This window comes from Ascaphus truei, chromosome 3 (assembly GCF_040206685.1).
Source record: "Ascaphus truei isolate aAscTru1 chromosome 3, aAscTru1.hap1, whole genome shotgun sequence".
NCBI lineage: Eukaryota > Metazoa > Chordata > Amphibia > Anura > Ascaphidae > Ascaphus > Ascaphus truei.
The window spans coordinates 82673203-82696695 of record NC_134485.1 but is presented as its reverse complement, the minus strand read 5'-3'; the positions used below and the strand labels follow the sequence as shown (position 1 = coordinate 82696695).

At 41.1% G+C, this 23493-nt stretch overlaps 1 long non-coding RNA gene across 1 annotated transcript in view; it reads left to right on the top strand.

Moving 5' to 3' along the window:
- Positions 1-23493, top strand: part of LOC142490936 (uncharacterized) — a 65540-nt gene that overhangs the window by 17267 nt on the left and 24780 nt on the right. Inside the window, exon 3 of the long non-coding RNA XR_012800164.1 lies at positions 15538-15671. This is a non-coding gene — a long non-coding RNA (uncharacterized LOC142490936). The remainder of the gene's footprint in view (positions 1-15537; positions 15672-23493) is intronic.

The following is a 23493-nucleotide window of genomic DNA, read 5'->3' as shown; positions in this document are numbered from 1 at the left end:
GGTTAATCCTGATAGGCTAAGGATGTCTGTACATTGCCCAGTTAAAAGGGTAGGATAGTGACATCACATGGGGGGTATAAAAGGAACTGCAGAAGCTTCCAGACTCCAGGCTCCTGGAGGACGCCAGAGGAGAGGAGTCTCACTGTCGTAAGTGTATGGTGTTAATGGAATGTCTTATATGTGCAATTTTGTCCAAAGAAGTATGATCACCTTTTATTGTTTTACAGTTAGGGAAGTGTCCCTTATCTGGGAAGGGCCATTGTAATAATCAAGATGCTGGAAAATGCTACATTTCCTTCAGGGAGGACGTGTGTAACATTTCAAAGTAAATCAGGCTTCCAGGGACGTGTCACAACTAGAGTTGCTCTAACGCCAACCCTATGCATATGCACATAAGGTTGCCATAGTATGGAATTCTAGGGCAGGGGTGCGCAATCTTTTTCTCGTACTCCCTCCCCTCCCCAATGGCTCTCCCCCCCTCCTTGCGCCCCCCCCCTCCTTACCTTGGCTCCGGCATTATGACGTCATGTGACCCCATGTCGCCAGAAGCTGTCTGAGCCACGGTAAGTGAAGTTACAGAGGCATTCGCCACTCCCCCGGCATTTAATTTAAATGCCTTGCGAAGGGTGCCAGGCCCCTGTAGATGCTGTGCTCCTGCAGAGTATTGCATGCCCACCAGTTTGCGCACCTCTGTTAGTTGCTCTAACCCTATACATATGCACACCAGGTTGCCAAAGTATGAAGGAGATCAACGTAGGATGGGCTGGACGCAAAAGACTGTGCAAAAAACTATGCAAAAGCACTCCGCAACTCACCAGGTTAATGAAAAATAAAAGAAATTTATTAAACTACATAAAACAAAGAAACATACTAAAACAAAACAGGGGGAAAGCACTCCCACGCATTTCACGCTTCTACAGCGCTTTCAGTACTCCTTGAGAAAGCGCTGTAGAAGCGTGGGAGTGCTTTTCCCCTGTTTTGTTTTAGTATGTTTCTTTGTTTTATGTAGTTTAATAAATTTCTTTTATTTTTCATTAACCTGGTGAGTTGCGTAGTGCTTTTGCATAGTTTTTTGCACAGTCTTTTGCGTCCAGCCCATCCTATGCTGGTGTCCTGCGCCTAGACTTTGGATTGGTGTGATGCACAGCAGCTGTGCAGGTGCACATCACACAGGACTTGATTTCATCTGACGTGGGGGAGACGGTGCTTCACACAGCCGCCATACTCTGCACCGCGACAACGGAGGAAAAGGGAAGCCACGATCAACACTATACTCGGAGAGGGGGCTTCAGAGGTAATTTTACATTTTCTACTGTTGTGCATACCCCCCCACCAAGTGTTGCAGCTTAGAGACAGTGTATTAACACATGTCTCATCCCTATACATCTCTCCGTCTCTCCAATTCAACCCACATTGGACTTTACCTGTTAATCACAATATCTACTTACCTACAAACTACAGCTGTTGCTGAGACTACAATCAAACTTTATAAATATCTATGGAACTCATTATGGTTCAAGGTGAATCTTAGAGCTGAGCAATGGCTCATTTGTTACACATGCCATAGTATGAAGTTCTAGGGCATTGTAAAGATGAAAGATGGGAACCTCGATAGAAGTACAACCCTATACAGAGTCTTGGACGGTACCTGGGAGGGACTCCAGTTCACTGGAGCCAGAGATTTTAAGTTCCCCTTAACCATGGGCATGGGAAGGTGACAAAGCCATGTGTACCTCCCTGGAGAACTATCTGAGTTTCCAGGGAAGAAGAATGTCTGTCTTGTCAACTAAGTAATCTGTCTGTCAAATAAAATCCCTGGTGCGCTTCTTACATCAGCTTACACTACAAGCCAGCCCGGATGCTAGCACCCCGAGGAAAAAAAGTATGAGTCAAACACCAACACCTACTCCAGCTCACTTAGTTGTAACCCTCCTTAGAGGGAGCCGGGCAAGGAGGGGTACATAGTTAATATACTGTAAAGCATAGTGTCACTCGGCGTTAAATTTAACATCGTTTTATAACAATTATAATTAATTATTTTGGAATTTACATTCCTTCATCACCAGTACTGCCAAAATGCAGAATAAAAACCTACTAACTGATGATGCCTGGCATTGTTCTCTATACAGTATTAGTTTTGTGGCCACAAAGAAACACGCCTACTTCAGTTTTCTAGGCTGAGAATGGAAATACTATATGTATTTGTTGAGGACAGATTCCATAAATGATAAGACCTGATTAAATATGTGTAAAACTGATGAGTATTTTTGTTTGTTTTTCAGATATTTGATATTCAGTTATGGAAAAAAAATATTTATATTATGTTTTCTTATATTATTTTCTGCTTCAACTTAATCTTTATTGAAACAGACATTACTGTTTGAGGTGAAACGACAAGGGTAAAGCAATATAAAGGCAAAATAGATTCATGTTTAAATTGCATTTGCAGCTCCAGTGACACACTATGTGTACTATTATGCACGCCAGCACACAGAATCCCAGGCCCTCCACCATTTCCCAGATGAAAATAGGTACACATGTCTATTATTATACCCCCAACACCACTCACACATACACTATATATACATATACACATACATACACCACAAACCATGCATATATATCCTCACACCCGCATATAGAGCCCATACTCTTAATATACCACCACACCCCTCATAACCAGAGCCGCCAACAGAAATAAGGGGGCCCAGGACAAATGAAAGGAGCAGCCCCCCTCCCCCCAGCCCATAGCACACCAACCATAGATTTTTTTGTTTTTAGCGCTCAACTTTTACTTAACCTCCTAATACATATAAAAATACATCCCCACCCCCCAATACATATAAAAATATACTAATACATATAAAAATACCCCCCACCCCCCAATACATATAAAAATATACTCCCACCCCCCCAATACATATAAAAATATACTGCCCCCCCCCTCCCAATACATATAACAAATACACCCCCAATACAAATAAAAATCAGACTTACCTTGTGGACCATCCCAGACTCATGGGGCCCGGGACATCAAGCCCAGCAGACACACCCTGTTGGCAGCCTGCTCATAACCCTAAACCCTCATATAACGCAAGCTTTATATAGACCCTAACACCCCTCATATACCCCACATATCCCACACCGTACCTTCATATATACCATCCCACACCATGGTGCTCTTGGAGGGTCCAGGGACCTCTGCGGTGTCCTGCTGCTTCATGCTGTATGCAACCATACATACAACCAATCAGACTCTTCGGCGAAGCTGATTGACTGACCATGTAGAGAGTTTGTGTGGCCAACCTGTCAACGTTACTGATTATTATGGATTGTTCGTGGTCACAGCAAGAAGCTTGCATGCAGCTGCAGAAACTGGTACAAGCAGTTATACAGCTTTGGGTGGCGGTACAGCACCTGCCAAAATGGTACGGTACTGGACAAGATGTTATAGTTGGAGAGTAAGGAATCTTTATATAGACAATGCTGATAAAATAAAATTACATATACCAGCTGGGCGGCACAGAGTTTTTGACAAAAAATGCAACTACAAAAAAATCTTTTTATTGGACAAAATCAATAAATGATATGAATTTTTAACCCCATGGGTGCTCCAATACATAGCTACTCTGTCATGGGATCTAGCATTCCAGGAGCTCAATTCCTTAACCAGGCGGTGATGAAAAGCTGTGTAATATGGCAGGCATAAGATCATTGGTGGTCCATGTTAACATAAATTAGAAGCAAAAGGTTCCACTTTGTGCTCATTTGCATGTAATTTCCCAGAATCCGTGGCTGCAGTGGAAGCACTATATGCTAAGGGTGAGGCCCCGGTGTCACCGCTGCATGTGCGCCTGCCCTGCAGCGTGCAGCTGAGTTCCCTGGTCTGCAGTGAGCTGCAGGGGAAAGACGGGTGTCGGCGTGGCTGGGGTGCGGCCATGACATCACCCAGGAGGTTCGCCCTCATTGGCTGAACCACCGGGGGGGGCGTGGCCAGCGCTCCGTCACGAGTTGTGAGCACAGATTTCCTGTCTTTAGGGAAATACAGATGCAGCAACGAGTATCCTAACACTTACCTTTGAAAATCTGGGGCAATCTCCGAGTAATGCTGTAACATTTCTGTGACATTTCTGCAAACAGACTAATGGCCCATCGGATTAACACAGCGGGGGTCCCTGGCAGTCTCATTCAGTTAGAAAGGGACTGCCAGGGACCCCCGCTGTGTGTTAATCCGATGGGCCATCAGTCTGTCTGCAGAAATGTCACAGAAATGTTGCAGCATTACTGGGGTATTGCCCAAGATTTTCAAAGGCAAGTGTTCGGATACTCGTGGCTGCATCAGTATGTTCGCACAATGCGGTGGGCAACAATGCGGTAGGGAAACCATTCATCTCTAGTCCTGAGAATGTATACTATGGTTTTGAAAAGGTAAAAGAAAATAATGCTGGATAATTCTGGATTGGCGTAAATCCCCCCCCCCAGCATTAATCCATCTGGGCCACGAACATCATGGTCCAGAGGTGGCCTCGACAAGGCAAACAGTAAGTCTTGCGAAATCTGTATATATGAACACAGTTAAGTGTGCTGGTCCCTGACTTGATTATCAATACTAAAGCAGTCTGGTGTAAGAAATAGTTTGAGAAGTCCTAGGCCATTTACCATTCTTGCAGAGAGATCTCTATTCTGGATGAAAATATGACATGATTGTCCTTAAAAAAATATGACAGTTTTGAGCAATGTTTATTTCAATCAATCCTTTAGTCGTTTTATGCTTCAATAAATGGTCTTCCACGCTCGCTAGCATTGCCATTGACCTTTTCAATGGACATTGGCAATTATTCAGCACTAGCACCTTTATAACTGTTGGGAAGAAAGACCTATTCCCCTTCTTACAGTATTTTGTTTCTTGGGCATCAAGGCAGAAAGAAAGGCCGGGTGACATGTTGTAGACAAACTGATCCCATCTGATCAGGTAACTGAGCAACAGAGAGGTCTCAATGGGTTCACACAGAGCCTCGGCCCATTGTTACTAGTTTAGATGGAAGCTGAATAGCCAAAGTCACGACAGGGCATTGGAGCTAAGGGGAAATGTGCTTATATTAATAAAGCTATTGACTGGTTCATCTGTAAACATGATTCCCATTTCATATACTTTACACAACAGTGACAATCTACATATTTGGCCTTCTTGATGTGTAATATTTGTTGGTTTCATAAATTGCACATAATAAGCAAATATTACATAAACATTGTAATTTACTTAATAGAATGAGCACTGTCCATATTAAGAATACATATTCTGGCACATCAGTGGACCAGGGGATTAGAGTTCAAGTCTATTCTTGTACAGCAACAATATAGGCAAAATAATATTCTCTTCTGGGTTTAACGTACAGTACTGACATTGGACAATACAATTAAAAATAGAACAAAAACCTCCTCCATAAAAAGAACAGAACAAAAATTAAAAAAGCTCATGAGTATATTTGCATGTCTTCCATTGGACTGCAAATCTGCTTCCTTCACCCCATTGTTACCATCATGCACAAGCACAAAGTGTGTTGTGGATTTGACTGCACTAAGCACAAGTAAGAACACAAACTTTATCTCGTGGCCTTTCATCTATGAGACATTTTAACAGAGGTCTTTGGCTTAGGCAGAGCATAGTCACTTGCCCTAGTGCAGATGCACATATGCATTAACAAAACAGAAGAAAAAAAGATAAGTGGGTTATATAATTTGCCGCCTATTTTTCCTTGCTGTATAATATGGCAAATAAAAAGTAGTATCACGGCTTAATATCTTCATAATATTCTTTTAATGAAGGGACTCAGCAGATTTACAATGCTTCAGATGACATGCCCCTTTCTTCAGGCGCCTAGTGTCTGTATAATATGGCAGGAAAATGTTCTAGTCTAGAGAGTGCAGATGGAAACCTAACAATTGACATACTAAATGTATCCATTTCCTTGCCATTACCCAGAATCCTTGTCTGCAGTTTGACCACTAGATCACATATGACAATGGGGTTAATAAAAGGACACCTGTGGGGGGATAAGCAAGCACACTTATGGGTTAATTTGAAGCATAGAAATTAAAATGCTAAATATTTTGAAGCAACTATTCATCATACCTGTACACTTCTATTTAGCACAGTGCTGCATACACGAGCAATTCCACATAAAGTTGTGAAAAAAGATATTAAACGATTGTCAGCTAGATACCAGGCAGACCTCTGTCCAGCAGTGAGGTTACTTAGCAACACAAGAAGAACCCAGCAAGGCATTGCTCTTCAAGCAGATAGACACGCAGGCGGTCATTAGGCAAGTTACCTTTTCCTATGTTCTATTTATAATCCAGCTTAGTCTTTACTGTGGGTTCATTGTAAAAACATCCAGCTAGAAATGACAGCTAAACTTAACTGAAGCGACATCTTAAAGCAGAGATCTTACACAGCGTGTCGCAGTCACTTTGGCATTTTGGTGTTCTGATTAGTGTTTTGTCATGTCTTTCTTCATACAATATGGTTCTGCCCTCTCAGACACTAGAATAGACTCATCTTCCACAAAAGATATATACCTCTATAGTCTACATTGTTACAAGGCAGCTCCCTCTGTCTAGTCATTTCCGTTAACAATTTTCCACTGGAACCATTGCCAAATACTGTATCTACAGTTTTAGTTCATCTTAGCATAAGCAATTAAATATACTTTACAGATGTGACGAGACTTAATGTTTTCGGTGCTGTGACCGAAACTCCCCCAAAAAGCGGCTGGGGAAAGTGGCAGCCATGATGGGGCTGTGGGGGGTCCATTCCTTTCAATGGGACCAACAACAGAATTAATCCTCCTGGGCCATAATCAACATGGGACTCTGCGTGTCTTTTGCACAAGTTTGTGTTTCCACCAATGGGTACCGTTCAAATTGACCTCAGGGCTGAATCTGGTATCCCAACTTTCAGATGAAAAAGACAGACGTGTTATTTAATTTTAAACTTTGTTTGATTTTATTGTTTTGGTGAAGGGTTTCATAAAAAAAAAAACATTAGCCGGGATTATAGGATGTAATTCATGTTATAAATACTAGAATAAAATCAGTCCACAGCTCCAATGTAACGAAAAGTGCTAAAAAAATACATACCATTTATTTAGATAATTCTAGAGACATTGTAGCAAACAGCAGCGACATTTACGGATCACCATGAACCTTTCTCAAGCCGTTTCTCGTTATGACGTATGAAAGGATCATGTCGATCCGAAACATTGCTGCTGTTTGCAACAATGCCTCCTGAAGTCTCTAGAATGTCTGGATAAATTGTGTCTTTTGCACTTTTAGTTTTATTGGAGCTGTGGACTGTTTTGATTTTTGTAAGTATATTGATTTAGAGGATTTTGGGCATGCCTCAATCCTAAGGGCACAAGCTACATATATTGTTTTCTATTTTTGCATAACTCTCATTTTCTCTGCATTCTTGAGCTGGTCCTATTTTCAATGAAGTTATAATTACTAAAGATATAGAAAAGGAACCTAGAATTTACAAATTGCCCCATTTAATAATTTGATGTCAGAATGTTTCAATAGAGTTGGTAGCATCTACAAAGGGTATGTGATTCTGGCAAAGCTAATCATTTTAACCAGCTGATATCTGCCGGAGAGTGTTAGTATTTTATTATTTATTTATAAAATATTTTACCAGGAAGTAATACATTGAGAGTTACCTCTCGTTTTCAAGTATGTCCTGGGCACAGAGTAAAACAAATAATACATGGTTACAAGTACAGTTACATAAATGAACAGGTTATACATTATATACAAGACATTGTGTGCACAGTTAAAGAAAATATATAATATGAGCGTATGAAACAGTTACAGACCAGATTAAAGTGTGAGACAGCCTTAGATTTGAAAGAACTTAAACTGGTGGTGGATGTGAGAGTCTCTGGTAGGTAGTAGCAGGTTCTGACAACTTTTTAATTCTGTGGTCACCTTGAAGATAATTGAGTTAAAGTTATTGTGATATAGATACTTTAGCTCTGGATCAATGTATACTCCTATGGAGTTTAATGGTTTTCTTGTAATAATGAATGGGCACTTATCTTCCCATTTCACAGTATTTTTATTAATCAATATTATTTTCTGTCTTGGACGCATTAACTTTTAATCCTGAAAAATTCCCTAACTTCAAAGGTCTGGTGTATCTTTTGGACAGCTATTTCAGGTTTTGCCACAAGCATTAGGAGATCATGGCTATCTTGGTTTCCTTATCCCCTGTTTTGATAGTTTTTAAACTCTTCCATATTTCGAATAGGTACTCTGCAAGGGGCCCTACCGTAATATTGTACAGCAGGGATGATAATGGGCACCCTTAATAGACTAATCTCGTGTGAGAGTAACTCTACTGTCATTATTTTTGCCTTAGGATCCTTACATATTTTTGATAGCTCCAAGAAATATTCTAGTGATTCCCATTTTCTGCAGTATGTTCCTCAGGTAATCTCCATCCCACATTATCAAAAGCATTTTTTGGTATCTGCTGAGGTAATGATATTGTTCTTATTACTTTGCAAGCTAGTTTTAGTCCAATGTATGGCTGTTAGGACCATCCTGATGTTTTTCTATAGATGCTCTGTCCTATACAAAATCGGTCTGGTCTATGTGGAATAGCTTAGGCAATACTATTGCCAATTTATCTGCTAAGATTTTTGACAGTATTTTTGCATCTTGTTTTAATAGGGAAATGGGTCTGTAAGATTTCGGAGCAGTCGACTCTTCCTTTGGGGGATTACTCTGACAAAAGCTGTTTTACCCATTTCCATACATTCTCCCTTATTCAGTATTTCTTTAAACATTTGTTTTTATGGTTTTCCGATGTCTGTGCCAAAGATTTTATAAAACTCAGTAGCAAATCAATCTGATCTCAGAGCTTTCACATTTTCGAGGACTTTAATGGTATTCTCTATCTCCACTACAGTGATTGGAACATCTAAAAGCTGCTGCTCTTCTCTTGTTAACTTTGGGAGATTTACCTTTTCAAAGACATTATATTTAGCTATTTCATTTATTTTGCTTTTACTATACAGGTGTTGGAATACCATGTTTATCTCAAGGATCTGTCGTGATTTCTCCTGAGCTGGTCCTAATTTTTAGAGAATGGCTGTAATTCATAGGTTTCCTGGCTAAGTTACCTAGGAACCTTCCCACATTGTTTCCAAATGTATAGAAATGTAGGTCCCTAAACTGCAGTTTATTTGGCTCTTTTCTATTGAGCCATACTCCGTAAATGTCTTTTCATGTCGTGTATCTCTCCCTGTTTTCTGTAGTGAGGCTTAATTTATACTCGCAGACAGTTTTGTTCCGTTCTTTGCTAGCTTTGACAAATTCTAGGTTGGTTTGCTTCCTTTTTTTATTGATATGTGTTATAATGTTGCTCTGCGTTAGTCTCCTTGAAGTAAAACCAGTTATTTTTTAGAAAAGCCCTAAACTCTTCATTATTATATACAATAGAAAGAATTTGAAGATTTGCATGCTATGTTTGTGTACTTTGTGACCTTGGTTTAAATTTTACCGGTGTCGGAGCATGGTCAGATATTATTATATCCTCAATGTTGGTAGCTGTTACCTTCCCCAGCAGCAGATTACTTGAAAATATATAATCTATTCTGGAGAATATATTATGAGGATGGGAGAAGAATGTGTACTGTACTCCGTTTCTGTTAAACATTCTCCAACAATCTGCTTGTCCTAAATTTTCTTCAAAGATGTGCACCTCTTTTTGGGCTGATTTTAGTTTCCCTGGTCTTTGTGTCTATGCAATTTGTCTAGGAATGGGTCAATAACAGCTTAAAATCCCCTCCTACTATTAAATAATTGCTTTTCTCATTAAGCACCTTGTCAGTTACTGTAGGTTCTGCAAGAAGGCTTGATCATATTCATTTGACCTGTATATTTTAAATATTAAATTCCATATTATATATCTTGATGTCATATTGTGCCATAGTGCACATCCTTCTGTGTCCACCCATGTAAAGATGTATTAATACGAGAGAGGATTTATTCATTAGTATAGTTACTCCACCATTTTCCCCTTTGCTTACCCAGTCTCTTTGGAGTTTTTTACATCCCTTTGCGCTTAGGTGGGTTTCTTGGATTAGAGCAATTTCAGTTTTAAGGCTTTTAAAATGCTTCAGAATTTTATTTCGCTTAATAGGGGATTTAATTTCCTTAACATTCCATGCTGTTACTCTCATAAAATGAATGTTCTTTGAGTGATTAGTCTCAGAGGAGTATTAAATGTTTCATGAGTTAGCCCAGAGCCCCTCCCAATAACACAATTGTACCCAAGTTGTCCTGTGCCTAGCCTTTACAACCTTCCCTACAGGTCAGATGAAACATACTGTACATGAATAAAAAAATGAGTAATAAAACAAGAAAAATGAATAACATCATTTGTAGACTTTTAATTTTCCCATGAGTATCACATTTGTCTAAATATATTCACTCTATGAGTTCCCTTCAGCCCCACCACTTCTGTTAATTACTGAATAAACTAAAGAAGAATTTTGAAACCTCCTACAGTATGTGCCTCACATCTTAACTGTGTGTACTTGAACTTTTTCAAACTGAGGAATATCTCCCCTTATTATTAGTGTGTGTGTTTGTGTGTATGTGTATGTATGTTTGTATTATATAGGTGATGCCACACCATGTTGCAGTCTCTTTAAGTCCCAGATTAAGGCAGGAAACATAGTATTTCTCTATGTAGGGTTTATTTACAGGGATAAATAATATACTAACAGGCCCACCGTCCCTTTAAGTAAAAACGAAATCATAAAATAAACTCCTACTCCTCTTAGGAGACTAACTATACATTCAGCTTCAACCCTTACTACCTGGATGGACAACTAAGCTGGTTACCACCCCAAACAGGTACTTTTTATAGCTGAACATATAAAATCTCTGAACACAGCAATAAAGGGTTTTGCTTATCTATTACTCCAGGGTTTGGAGCAGACGTCCCTGCTTCAGCATGTCCTCGTGTCCTTCCTTCTTAGGGGAGCGCGGTCCCATGAGAACTCAGAGATTCTCTCCTCTGTAAGTCCAATGTTAAGGACAGGACATCCCCACTTCAGCAGTGTCTCTCGCCCTTCCTTCATCCCAGCAGTCTCCATGACCACGGTCCATTGGCCTAGGGGGGCTGTGCCAGCTTCCACAGCTGGGGAGAACTCTTCTCGTTCCCCTTCTCTGGGACAGAAATCTCTCTCACTGTGTATAGTCACTTCCTGACTTTTAAATCTCCATGAGCAATCAGGAGTTCAGCCTCCTCAACTAGTTTACAGCTGCCCTGGCTTCTCTAGGAAGACTAACTCTCTATGCACTGGAAAGTCCCATAGCTTCCCTATTCCAGCACCTAGAGGACAGTGATGGTGTCTATATATATATATATGTATATACACACTCTAGAATTACAGACTTACAACATGAGAGAGAGAGAGAGAGAGAGAGAGACCATCACTGTCCTCTAGGTGCTGGAATAGGGAAGCTACAGTATGGGACTTTCCAGTGCATAGAGAGTTAGTCTCCCTAGAGAAGCCAGGGCAGCTGTAAACTAATTGAGGAGGCTGAACTATTCAGTGTCTAGGTCTGTGTCTGTGTACCATATTCTCCATGCTAGTGTTAACTTTTAAATATGAAAATATTTAAACTCTTGTATGTTTTTGCTTTTTCTGCCATGGCTCCAGAGACAGTATGTATTGCTACTACATTCAGGTTTAACCAACACCATCTTCTTCCTCATCACTAGGTCAGGAGGACAAACTCACCACCATTATTGACAATTGCAAGTAAAAAAATATGTGGACCATTTTGTGAAAGCACAAACAAGTCAGCACAGTGCTTGGCTTGAGGGTATGTTGTAAGTCTGTAATTCTAGAGTGGGACGGCCAAAGAACCTAATCATTTTATTTAAAATTTCTCCCTGTGATTAGAAACTCTTATTACAGAATACAGAATAGTGTTTGTTTGTGCTACTGTTTCCAAAGCAAAAACGTCTAATGAGAGATAAAATCAGTGAGTGACAGAAACAGTGTAACGGAGTGCTCACCATAAACAAGGCGTGACCGCGGGGCCGAGGTGGTAATTGATAAAACACCAACCTCCAGCTGCGAGGATATGTTTGGAATGTAGATTGGTCGAGGTAGCCGGTTTGTGTTAGAAATGTCACAATGGTCAAAGGTACATGCCGAGGTCGGGGTTGGAGAGGTGCGGATCGTCGTAGGTACTTTTGCCATAGTCGGTATTGGAGAGTTGCGTTTCTTCGTTAGTACTTTGCCTTAGACTGGGTTGGAGAGGTGCAGATCGTTGTTGGTAAGCCGGGGTCAGGAGTAGAGAATAGCAAAATCCAGATGAGAGAAGGTCAAACAAGAACAGAGCCAGAAACCAGAACAAGACAAGGAGGCAGGAATTGCAGTAAGCACTTCGCACGAGGAAATTATTATGCTCAGCCAATTTGCCAGAGGGGAGGCTGAGCATATATAGGAGGTAAGGTCCAATGGGCTGCAGGTTGTAAGGAAACTCAGCAGTAAGCCTGGCTGTGATTGGCTGTCAGGAAGGTGTTAGCAGGTGTGGGAAGTATCCCTGAAGCCAAAAGGTGATTCAGTGCATGCGCGCGCTGACCGCGCACCACGTGTGTGTGCTTCCTGCCGGTGATGCCACTGTATGGGTGCAACCTAGTGGCGGGGCCAGCAGGAACCGTATTTACTGCAGCACGGGGTGCGCTCGCGCTCCTAGGTTGGCAGCCGGTACCGGCAGGAGTGTGAGGGGCGTCACAGGTGGTGGTAACAGCGGGACACCCGATCGCGGGTTGGGGTGAGTAGCGGATGTGCTGAGCACACCGCGGATCACGGATCCTGACAAACAGACATGCAAAACTGCTGCTATTGAGCCGACTAAGCTGAGACCAGGCCTCCTGCATATATGGCATATTACCACCTCCACACTACCTAGTAGTGTCCACCACAGTCATCATCACAAACACAGTAACAGGAGCTAACGTGAATGACATTTAATATTTTAGTGCTGCAGTGGCTCTGTGAGCAGCACAAACTGTCAATGACTACTGTACATCATAGATTGTAGAATAGAACTCCAAATTCACTGAGGGGATATACAAGTTGTTGCCTAGTTAAATCTAAGTGCTGTGGGCTATAGAGGCCATTTGAGGAGGCCATAGCTCTGGTCAGCAGTCAGTCGACAACAATAATGCTGGCCTCAGCCAACTCATCCCATATATATTCCTACTCCAACTTTATAGGAACCTTTGTTTGCATGTAGTTAATGATAATATTTACAGAATTGATGTGAGGCTGTTGGTGGATGCAATGCACAACTGACGGATAAATTATTCCTGTGTAGTACCTGTGAAACTATAGATGTAGCAAGACTTACTGTCCTCTGCACTGCAGACGAACAAGCAAAAATTGTCGGCACTGGGGACTGTGCCTGCGGGGATCGGTTGCGGCCCAGGAGGATTAATGCTGCGGAGGGTACATGCTTCTAAATGGCATACCCGTAGCATTAATCCTCCGGGCCAGACAGTGTGGAGGAGCTGCACAGAGGTACACAGCACAATCTTCTACGGTACAGAAGTAGTCTTGGTGAGTGTGCACTGTCCAAGTGCAGCTCAGAAGGTAAGAAACTGTCTCTGGGTTTGTCAAACTCTTTGATGATGAAGCTAACCGAATATGCTTATCCACATCACGAGGGGGGATACAACAGGACCATATTCGTTCACCTACATCATCAAAGCAGTTGGACAGTGTTAAATGTCCTGTCCAACCCCTTTGATGATGTAGATGAGTGAATATGGTCCTATAGTATTCCCCCTCATGAACGTAGATACCATATTCAATCATCTACATCATCAAGGGGTTGGAAAGACACAGAGACTGCTTCTTACCTTCTGCGCTGCTCTGGGACAGGGTACACTCACGGATACTGTTTCTGTATTATAGAATACAGAAGGTATTTTGTTACTAGGTCTTGCTACATCTGTAAGATCAATGATTTTCCCACCAAAATGGGCAGTAGCCACCACCCTATCAACCACAAGTCCACCAACACCAGTGTCCACTGTCCACTTTCCACAATCATCACTACTACTATCTTAGGCTTGCCAGCCAATGTATACCAGCATAAGCAGCATACAGTAGGTCTAGGGATGAGTGCCTGACTGAAACAAGAGAACTGATACTGGAAGAACCACATCAAGGACTGAGAGCCTGGATGAGCTCAGATGATGAACAGTACCACCATGCAACGACAAAGTACAATGAGAAGGAAACTGGATGCTATGGGGTTAACCTCCTCAGTTTCTGCCTCCTCAGTCTCTGCAGTGACCCCTTCGCCGCCTATTCTAACATACTGAACAAACTAAAGGCGTTGAGTGGGAAAGTAGTGTCCCAAACACGTTCTACTCTCTTCCCTGATGCTGCTGCTGACGTGGTGGCACTGGTACTTCTACTGTGTCGGTGGTGGTGATGATTTGGGCCTCCCAGGACTGCCTAATTTTATTCTGGGTTACAGGATAGCCCAGACCCACTTTAGTACCGTCTACCTGTCTGACAGTTCTGTCCTCCATCTCTAGTCTCCTCAAACTCCTCCTACCCCCATCTCCCCCACACAGTAACAATAGTAAAAATCAATATATAAAAAACTAAATTATAAGGAGACTGATAGAAAATAAAATAATAAAATGTATGAAAATAAGTGTAAAGAAACAACTGCAGTAACGAGAAAATACAAATGTAAAAACTAAAAGTAAACCAACTAATATCAAACTATGACTAAATACTGTATAAGTAATTAACTTAATCAACTTAGTTAAATGATCTAACTTCACTAACTGTATGTAGCAGTAAAAATAACTTAACTATGTTAAGAACAAGCAACTAAAATCTTAACCAACGAATAAACACATTTGTTTTATTTTACTTTTAATTTTTCCTTTCATTCCTTCAGTTCTTTGGTCTCCCTTCCTCAACTCCCAGTCAAACACTAACACTCAAATTTCCACAATACAAATACATTCACACACTAACAAGTCAATATACTGTACAACACACCACACAGTATCAATAATCACATCATTAAACAGTATCAAAACCTCTCCCCATCTCCTCTTGCCCTCCTGCTTTTGTACACACCAAAACCCAAGACTCAGAAGCAAATCCTGACCCTTTTATATACTGTACGGTAATTCTATTTTATAGATATTTTTAAGATTCTTTCCGGCTCTGCGAATTGCTTATGTTGGAGTTTTTTTTCCCCCTTTCCTAATAACCTTCTAATTTGGCAACTTTATTAGCATTTTAAGAATCGGTGAAAATGCTAATATTTTTGCCACTGCTTCTCTGATAGTTTCACAAATCTCTATCGTTTAAATTAGATAAGAGACATCAGGGAGTGGATATGATAACCATTTCCAAAAAGATTCAAGGTCAATACACAGGACTTTCAAATTAACTTTTTTTTTATTTCAAGGGCAGTACAAATGGCACAAGGTCATCTCTTCAGATTGGAAGGAAGAAGGCATCATCAGCACCAAAGGAAAGGGTTCTTTACAGTAATGGCAGTTACAATGTGGAACATATTACTGATGGACACTGTGATGGCAGGTACAATAGAGATCTATTTTTTTAATTAAAGGCATACAGGGATATTTAAAATAAGTTAAACGTAGAAAAGATATAGATCCAGAGAGAAATCTGATTGCCATTACTGTAGTTAGAAAATAATGTATTTTTCCTCTTATGAGGTATAATTGATAAAAAAATGTTTCACTGGTGTTTTTGTTTGCATTTTGCTGAATCAATATTAATATAGGATGACTATCTCAGCTGATTACATTTAACAAGGTTTGAACATGTATTTTTTCAACCTCATCCACTAATGTAACTACAGTATGTAACCTTCGCATTGTACAAATTCCAAAAAAAGACAAAGAAATATACCGTTGGCAGACTCTACTGCCTTTGAGATGCAAAAGCATCTTTACGTTAAAGAAGAAAATTGACAATTGTGTGCATTGTTTTGTGCTGAAGTTCACAAATAAAGTTATGTTCTTGGTATAATTTCAATGCTAGACTTCGTAAAAAAAAATTGGCAAGCATTAAGTCAATGTACACTGAAATTTTTTTAGAATTTGTCTTACATTGGAGAATTTATCTTAAATTAATTTCTCTTGTTGCACAGATTATAAACAGGGCACGTACACCTTGGTTTGTCAGGTTGAGAGTATTAATGCTAGATGTTAATGATTATGCTGTATATGCTAGAGCAGCTCTACGAGCAGCATAAAGCAGGGAATGACTACTTCATGGAGAACTCAAAGCTCTCAGGGGGTATACAGTACTTGTTGCCCAACCAGTGGTATTTGATCTGTGTGAGCTACTGAGGACATTTTGAGCTACTGAGGACATTTTAGGAAGCCACAGCTCTGGTTGGCTCTGACAATGCTGACAGGAGCAAAATGATTCCTTCTAAACAGGACCCTTGTTGGCATGCAGTGTGCCTGTGAGGCTAATTATTATGCTGAATTCTTAGGCTTGTGGATGCCATGTTTGATTACCTAAGAAATAATCCCCATGCATACAAATGAATGAGGAATATTCCTGGTCCTTTTTAAGGAGCAGTACTTCAAGGAACGAATGAGAGATTTTATGCCTAAAGAGAAGCAGACAATAGCACAGTGCCTAGTGTGCAAGCGTTGATGGAAGTGGAAAGGCAGAGGGAGGAGGACAGTGATGGGCTATGGTCAGACTCCTTCCAAATAAAGGAGGCAATGGGTGACCGCTCACTGAGGAGTGGCAGTTATAGGGGTACTCCTTAAAGTAGTATATGCAGTTATGCATCTACCTCAAGTGGTACTTGAACATGAAGGTGAGGCAATGGAAAAGGGAATGATGGTGGTGATAGTGTTACTAGTAGCTAAGTTAGTTCTCTTTAAAACATGTCGCCATATTATAGTAAGGTGCATGTAAAGCCATAAATAGTCTTACGAAGGGAAAGAAATGAGAGCTAGGGCAGCTAACATGGTGGGGACATACATACATCACAATGTATTTCTTTCTCAATGTTGACCCTCTAAGTTACGGGAAAAAGAATAAATGTGGTCTTAGCAAGCATAAATGCCCTAGTTGTCGACCAGCCAGCATGCTATCTGAATGGCTTGGTCCATCATAACAAATCCAAGAACCAATCTGTTTACTAGCACTGTGGAAATGCTTACGTTCATTAAGATGAATGCACATCTTATTTCTTAAATTATGTTATGTCAGTCTCTATGTCACCACTAGCTTCCGAGGAGGGAGCAAATTAAATCAGATTACCGTATGTAGAATTGTCATTTTAACTGTTTTCCTAAATTGGCTCCAAATAAAATTTACATTTTCTGACTGACTGGCTGTGACTAACTGAGCTTCCACCATATAACTATATAGTTAGAAGATAACATATTGTAATAACGATGTTGAATAATGAAATACAGTGTATACAAATTTAGCAAAAATGCCGATGTCTTGAAAAGTAAAACGCCTGTTAACATAAAATCCTTGTCGACCTCCTAGAGCACACGGTTCAAGAAACACTGCCACGTGGTGTCAAACTAGTCACTGTCAATCTGAAAAAGTGTAGACTATACATTTCATTTTTGGGGGGGGGGGGGTGAGAACGGTTTAAATATTTTGGCTCGTCTGAGGTCATCTTTGGATCCTCTACCTATGTTAGAAGAGAAGTCTGACACAGTTAAGGTTTGGTCATCTCCACCCTAATTAAAAATAATTTAGATTTTCCGAAGTTAGGTGGCAAACCTATACAGCTTGCAACAAATAATTTTTTTGTCATTCATACAGCATATATTTTGAAATAAATGTTGCCCCACATGCTGTATCTTCTGTAGTCTGCACCAACTAGCACTTCAGTGGTAACTTCATCTTGCATAGAAATAGTTGCTAAATGCTAATGTCTCAAATTGTTAAAAATTGGCAGGATATATGCAAGTAAGATAGATTCTACTGACAGCTTCAGTCCTACCATCTGCTTCCCTTCAGGAATAACAAGCCCTTGTTTTGGGACCACAAAATTCCCTTTTTGAGAACTGGCTGGCTCAGAGTTCATTGTCCACAATGCAATTGCATAAGGATATTTAACATGTCACTGAATTCAACTCAACAAAGGGGTCCTTTGATCTTTCTGAAATTGGCAGCTATGGGGCCTCCTGTGAGAGAGATGGGTAGTGCTTGCCACAAATTAAATCAGTTTACTTGCTGGAAGCCAAGATTGTAACTCAGGCTGTCATAGGGCACTTAAACATTGTTAGCTCCTTTTAATTGTATATCTACTTTGCTCAGAAGGTCTTCTCATAATAAGTTTGTTACTCCCTGGAACTGTTCTGTTAACTATCACTGATTTTTTCTGAGCCTTAATTTAGGGGCTTATTCAGTATATCAGCTGAAATGTCCGATCAGACAGTTTTCAGCCAAAATTTGGATTATCGGACGAAAAGGCCTGAACTGCCACTTCAGTGGGTATAGAATAAGCCCATTACAGTCACTCTCACTGAATTTGAGCATTTAATGGAGCAACTAATAAATGTCAATAGATTTTCATAAAAATGTAATTATTTGTCCAACTCCCTAATTATCATAGATTAGAGTCCTGGGAGGCTGACATCTGTGACTGTCATTTTTTTGGAGAGAATACAGTACATTCTGACAATTTTCCTTAAAATGGATATTCTCGGCAATATCACAGCACCATTAGAGATGGCGATTTTTTTTTACATAGGACTAGATTCACTAAATGTTGATATATGTAAAAAGCTGGCTTTGTTAGTGTGTTAACATCAATTTTATGTATTGACCTATTCACTAAAGCCATATACTGTAACAAGAGGTAAAGCAGTGATGTTTTTAATGTTGTGTATACAAATGAGCATGTAAATTAGTAATTAATGCTACAATAAATTACTTGTTCACATGCTATTCACAAACTCTGATACCTGGCGATATCGGCCCCAAAAATATTGTCGTTTTTTATCCACTACTCCACCCAGGCTGGTGTTAGGCCTATCTTGCCTTTATATATAATAGGGATCGATGCCATAGGGAGTGTTTTTAGTCCTCCTGAGGGATGGGAGGTGGGGTTAATTCCTTGTTTATATTAAGGCTTATAATTCTAATTACAATGCACATTTCCTTAACACTTTGTGAATTGCTTGCAAACACTATAATGGTGGTGTGTTTGTGTAGTCCTTTTACTTCTTTGTTGTCTGAAAGCCTTCCTTTGCTATTCATTGTAAGACTTTCAGGTATCAAAGGGGATAAGAGATGTTTCTGCCATAGGATATTGTAATGATGTGTAATTGTAATGATGTGCCTTTTATTGTACTGTATTTAGATGTGGATTTATTTAGGAAATTATGATAGTGAAGTGACTATTGTGGTTCTCTTACATCGCTGCCAAAAAGCCTAATGCAAATGAGGTAATTAAGACATAGTTAGCATTAATACTGTATATATATATACTGTATATATACTGTATATATATATATATATATATATATATATATATATATATATATATATATATATATTGTGACAAACGGCTTACTCCGGGGCTCCGTCGTTTGTCCGGGACTGTTTAGAACACGGTCTTTTAGGGTAGGTTAAATGATGAGGCGTCACGTACTGTTCCTTTAAACAGGCTATGCCTGGTTTATTCAGTCCCAGGCACTGAGACTGCCACAGTGCATACAACAGAAAACAGATCAAAACAAAAGCTGCTCACCTGAGCGATAACTTAACTTAGATATCCCTGACTCAGGGTTGGAAGTGGCTTTTCCACTTCCAACATCAAAACACGGTACTTTTGCAGTCTTACACAAATGAACAGAAAGATTGAACCTGTTTGGGGAAGAGGCTTCTCCCCTCTGTAGTTCAGCAGCCTTCCAGCCTCCTGGCTCTTGTGGGGAGACCAGAGCAAACAGGAAATCAGTCTTTCATACCTGATTCCTAATTAGCATGACAGGTGACAGAAATCAGGCAGCAGACAAACTCTGGTCTGGATCTCTCATCCCTCAGTTCCAGCGCTTGCCAAACTGTGGGATGGAGTGTATGTATTATAAGGCTGCACTCCCAGGCCAAACAGGATAGAAACTGTCTAGTATCCTGGGAGCCCTATATACGGAATTTATTACCATCCCCTGGTTTCTGTCACATATCCTCCCCCCCAGCTCAGACCTCGAGGGATGAGCGACCATGGATATTAGGGAGTGCATCCTTGACAACCCGTCAGCATTGCCATGTTTGTGCCCTGACCTGTGTTCCACAGAAAATTTAAAGGGTTGTAGGCTTAGGAACCACCTGGTCACTCTAGCATTCTTTTCCCTGTTTTGACACATCCAGGTAAGGGGTGCATGATCTGTGACCAACCGGAATTTTCTCCCCAACAGGTAGTATTTGAGCGTCTCTACAGCCCACTTTATTGCGAGACACTCTTTCTCTACTATGGAGTAATTTTTCTCCTGGGGATTTAGTTTCCTACTTAAATAAAGGATGGGGTGCTCCTCACCTTGAGACTCCTGGGAGAGTACCGCCCCCAGCCCTACCTCAGATGCGTCGGTTTGGACTACGAACTCTTTGGAGAAGTCAGGTGTGACCAACACTGGTTGGGCACAGAGAGCTTCTTTCAGGCTTCTAAAGGCCTGTTCGGTTTCGGGGGACCACTTTACCATTAGCGGTCCTCTTGCTTTTGTGAGGTCAGTTAGTGGGGTTGCCTTAGTTGCAAAATTGGGAATAAACCTTCTATAGTACCCAATTAACCCCAAAAAGGTCCTTACTTGTTTTTTTGTAACTGGCCTTGGCCAATTTTGTATCGCCTCCACTTTGAGTGTTTGGGGTTTGAGTAAACCTCTGCCAATAGAATATCCCAGATACTTGGCCTCCTCCAGACCAATAGTGCATTTAGCGGGGTTAGCAGTTAGTCCAGCAGACCGGACTGCGTCAAGCACAGCTTGGACCTTTGGAAGGTGGGATTGCCAATCTTCACTATGGATTACCACATCATCCAGGTAGGCGGCAGCTTACCGAGCATGTGGTTTTAAAATTTTATCCATCATTTTTTGGAATGTGGCGGGAGCTCCATGTAAGCCAAAAGGCAACACCTTATACTGAAAGAGGCCGTCTGGGGTTGAGAAGGCTGTCTTTTCTTTTGCCCTTTCTGTGAGGGGAACCTGCCAGTACCCTTTTGTTAGGTCTAGGGTTGTGAGATATCGGGCTTTGCCCAGTCTCTCTACAAGTTCATCTACCCTGGGCATAGGATAAGTATCAAATTTTGACACCGCGTTTAGTTTCCGGTAGTCATTACAAAACCTTGTTGTACCATCTGGCTTTGGGACTAAGACTATAGGGCTGTTCCACCCACTTTGGGATTCCTCAATTACACCTAGTTTTAGCATTTTTTTAACCTCTAAACTTATAGCCTTTCTTTTGGCCTCTGGGATTCGGTACGGTTTAAGGTTAACTCGGAACCCCGGTTCAGAGACTAGGTCATGTTCAATTACGCTAGTTCTACCTGGCCGTATAGAGAAGATTTCTTTGTTTCTTTTCACTAAATTCTGAACCTCTCGTTTCTGATGAACAGACAGGGTTTCAGCTATGCTAACCTCTGGGTCAGTTTCTTGATTCTCTGACGGACCTGGGGGTACTAGGGTTAACAAGACTTCTCTATCTTTCCAGGGCTTGAGTAGGTTTATATGGTAAATTTGCTCAGGTTTCCTCCTACCTGGCTGTCTTACCTTATAATTTACTTCTCCCACTCTTTCCAAGACCTCATATGGCCCATGCCATTTAGCAAGGAGTTTACTCTCCACGGTGGGAACCAGAACTAGTACCCTATCACCTGGAGAAAAATTCTGACCCTAGCACCCTTATTATATGTATTCCTCTGTGCTTCTTGAGCTTTCTCCATGTGTTCCCTCACTATGGGTAGGACTGCAGCAATGCGGTCCTGCATCTGGGCAACATGCTCTATTACACTTCTGTAAGGGGTAACCTCGTGTTCCCAAGTCTCTTTGGCTATATCCAGTAAGCCCCTTGGGTGTCGGCCATACAATAGTTCAAACGGGGAGAAGCCTGTGGATGATTGGGGAACTTCCCTAATGGCAAATAACAGGTACGGTAACAAACAATCCCAGTTTTTCCCATCTTTATCAACCGCCCGCCGTAACATGCTCTTTAAGGTTTTATTGAACCTTTCCACTAAACCATCTGTTTGTGGATGATAGACTGAGGTTCTGAGATGCTTGATTTTTAGGAGTTTACTGCACCGACACACTTTATTCGAGCAAATACTCGGTATGTACCTGGCAGATACCTGGAATGCGCCACTCCTGACCTCTGACAAGCCCCGTTGCATTTGCCTTCCCAGCCTGGGTTCATGCCTGGCTGATGGGCGGCTGATCTGTTAAATGATAATGATTAGGATTTAATAGGCTGCAATGCTTCGCGTGTCTACCAGATGGCATAAATACATGAATTGTAATGCAGTTTATATATATATACTGTGCAGTATTGCAGCCAGAGGGAATAAAATGCTTCAATCCCTGCTTGGAAAATAACTCAATGCACTCGGGCAGAAAACAGTCACAAACCTCAATACACCCGGGTATACCCGAATTCGTGGGACTAGCCAAGCTCGAATAAAGTGTGTCGCCAGTGTACATAGCTCTTTCGTTACTTGGGACATAAATGGTGTTCCCTGGTCAGATAGAATCTCTTTAGGAATCCCGACCCGGGAAAACAGAACTACTAACTCTTTTGCTATGTTTTTAGCTGAGGTGCTACGTAGGGGAACTGCCTCCGGATATCGGGTGGCATAATCTAATATTACCAATATATGCTGATGTCCCCTAGCAGACTTTATTAGGGGTCCTACTAGATCCATAGCAATCCGGTCAAATGGTAAATCTATTATGGGAAGGGGTACCAATGGGCTGCGGTACGCCTTGAACGGGGCGGTGATCTGACATTCTGGGCATGAGGAACAATAATTCGTAATTTCTGCCAGAACCCCAGGCCAATAGAAGCTTCGGAGAATCTTTTCTTTTGTCTTTTCCACCCCTAGGTGTCCCCCCAATGGATGACTATGTGCGAGGTGTAATACTACGTTACGGAATGTCCGTGGTACCAACAATTGTTTAGTTGTAACTGATTTCCTTTTATCAACCCGATATACTAGGTCGTTCTCTACCTCGAAGTAGGGGTAAGCAAGTGACCTATCTGGTTGGCCAGGAGTACTATTCTGGTCCCGTATATTTCCCCTTGCTACCGCTAATGTGGGGTCCTCCCACTGGGCCTTCTTAAAACTCCCAGGACTGACCTCTAGGTCAGCGAGGGTCTTATCCGGTTCTGGGGTGGTAAGTGTCTGCTCAACATCTTG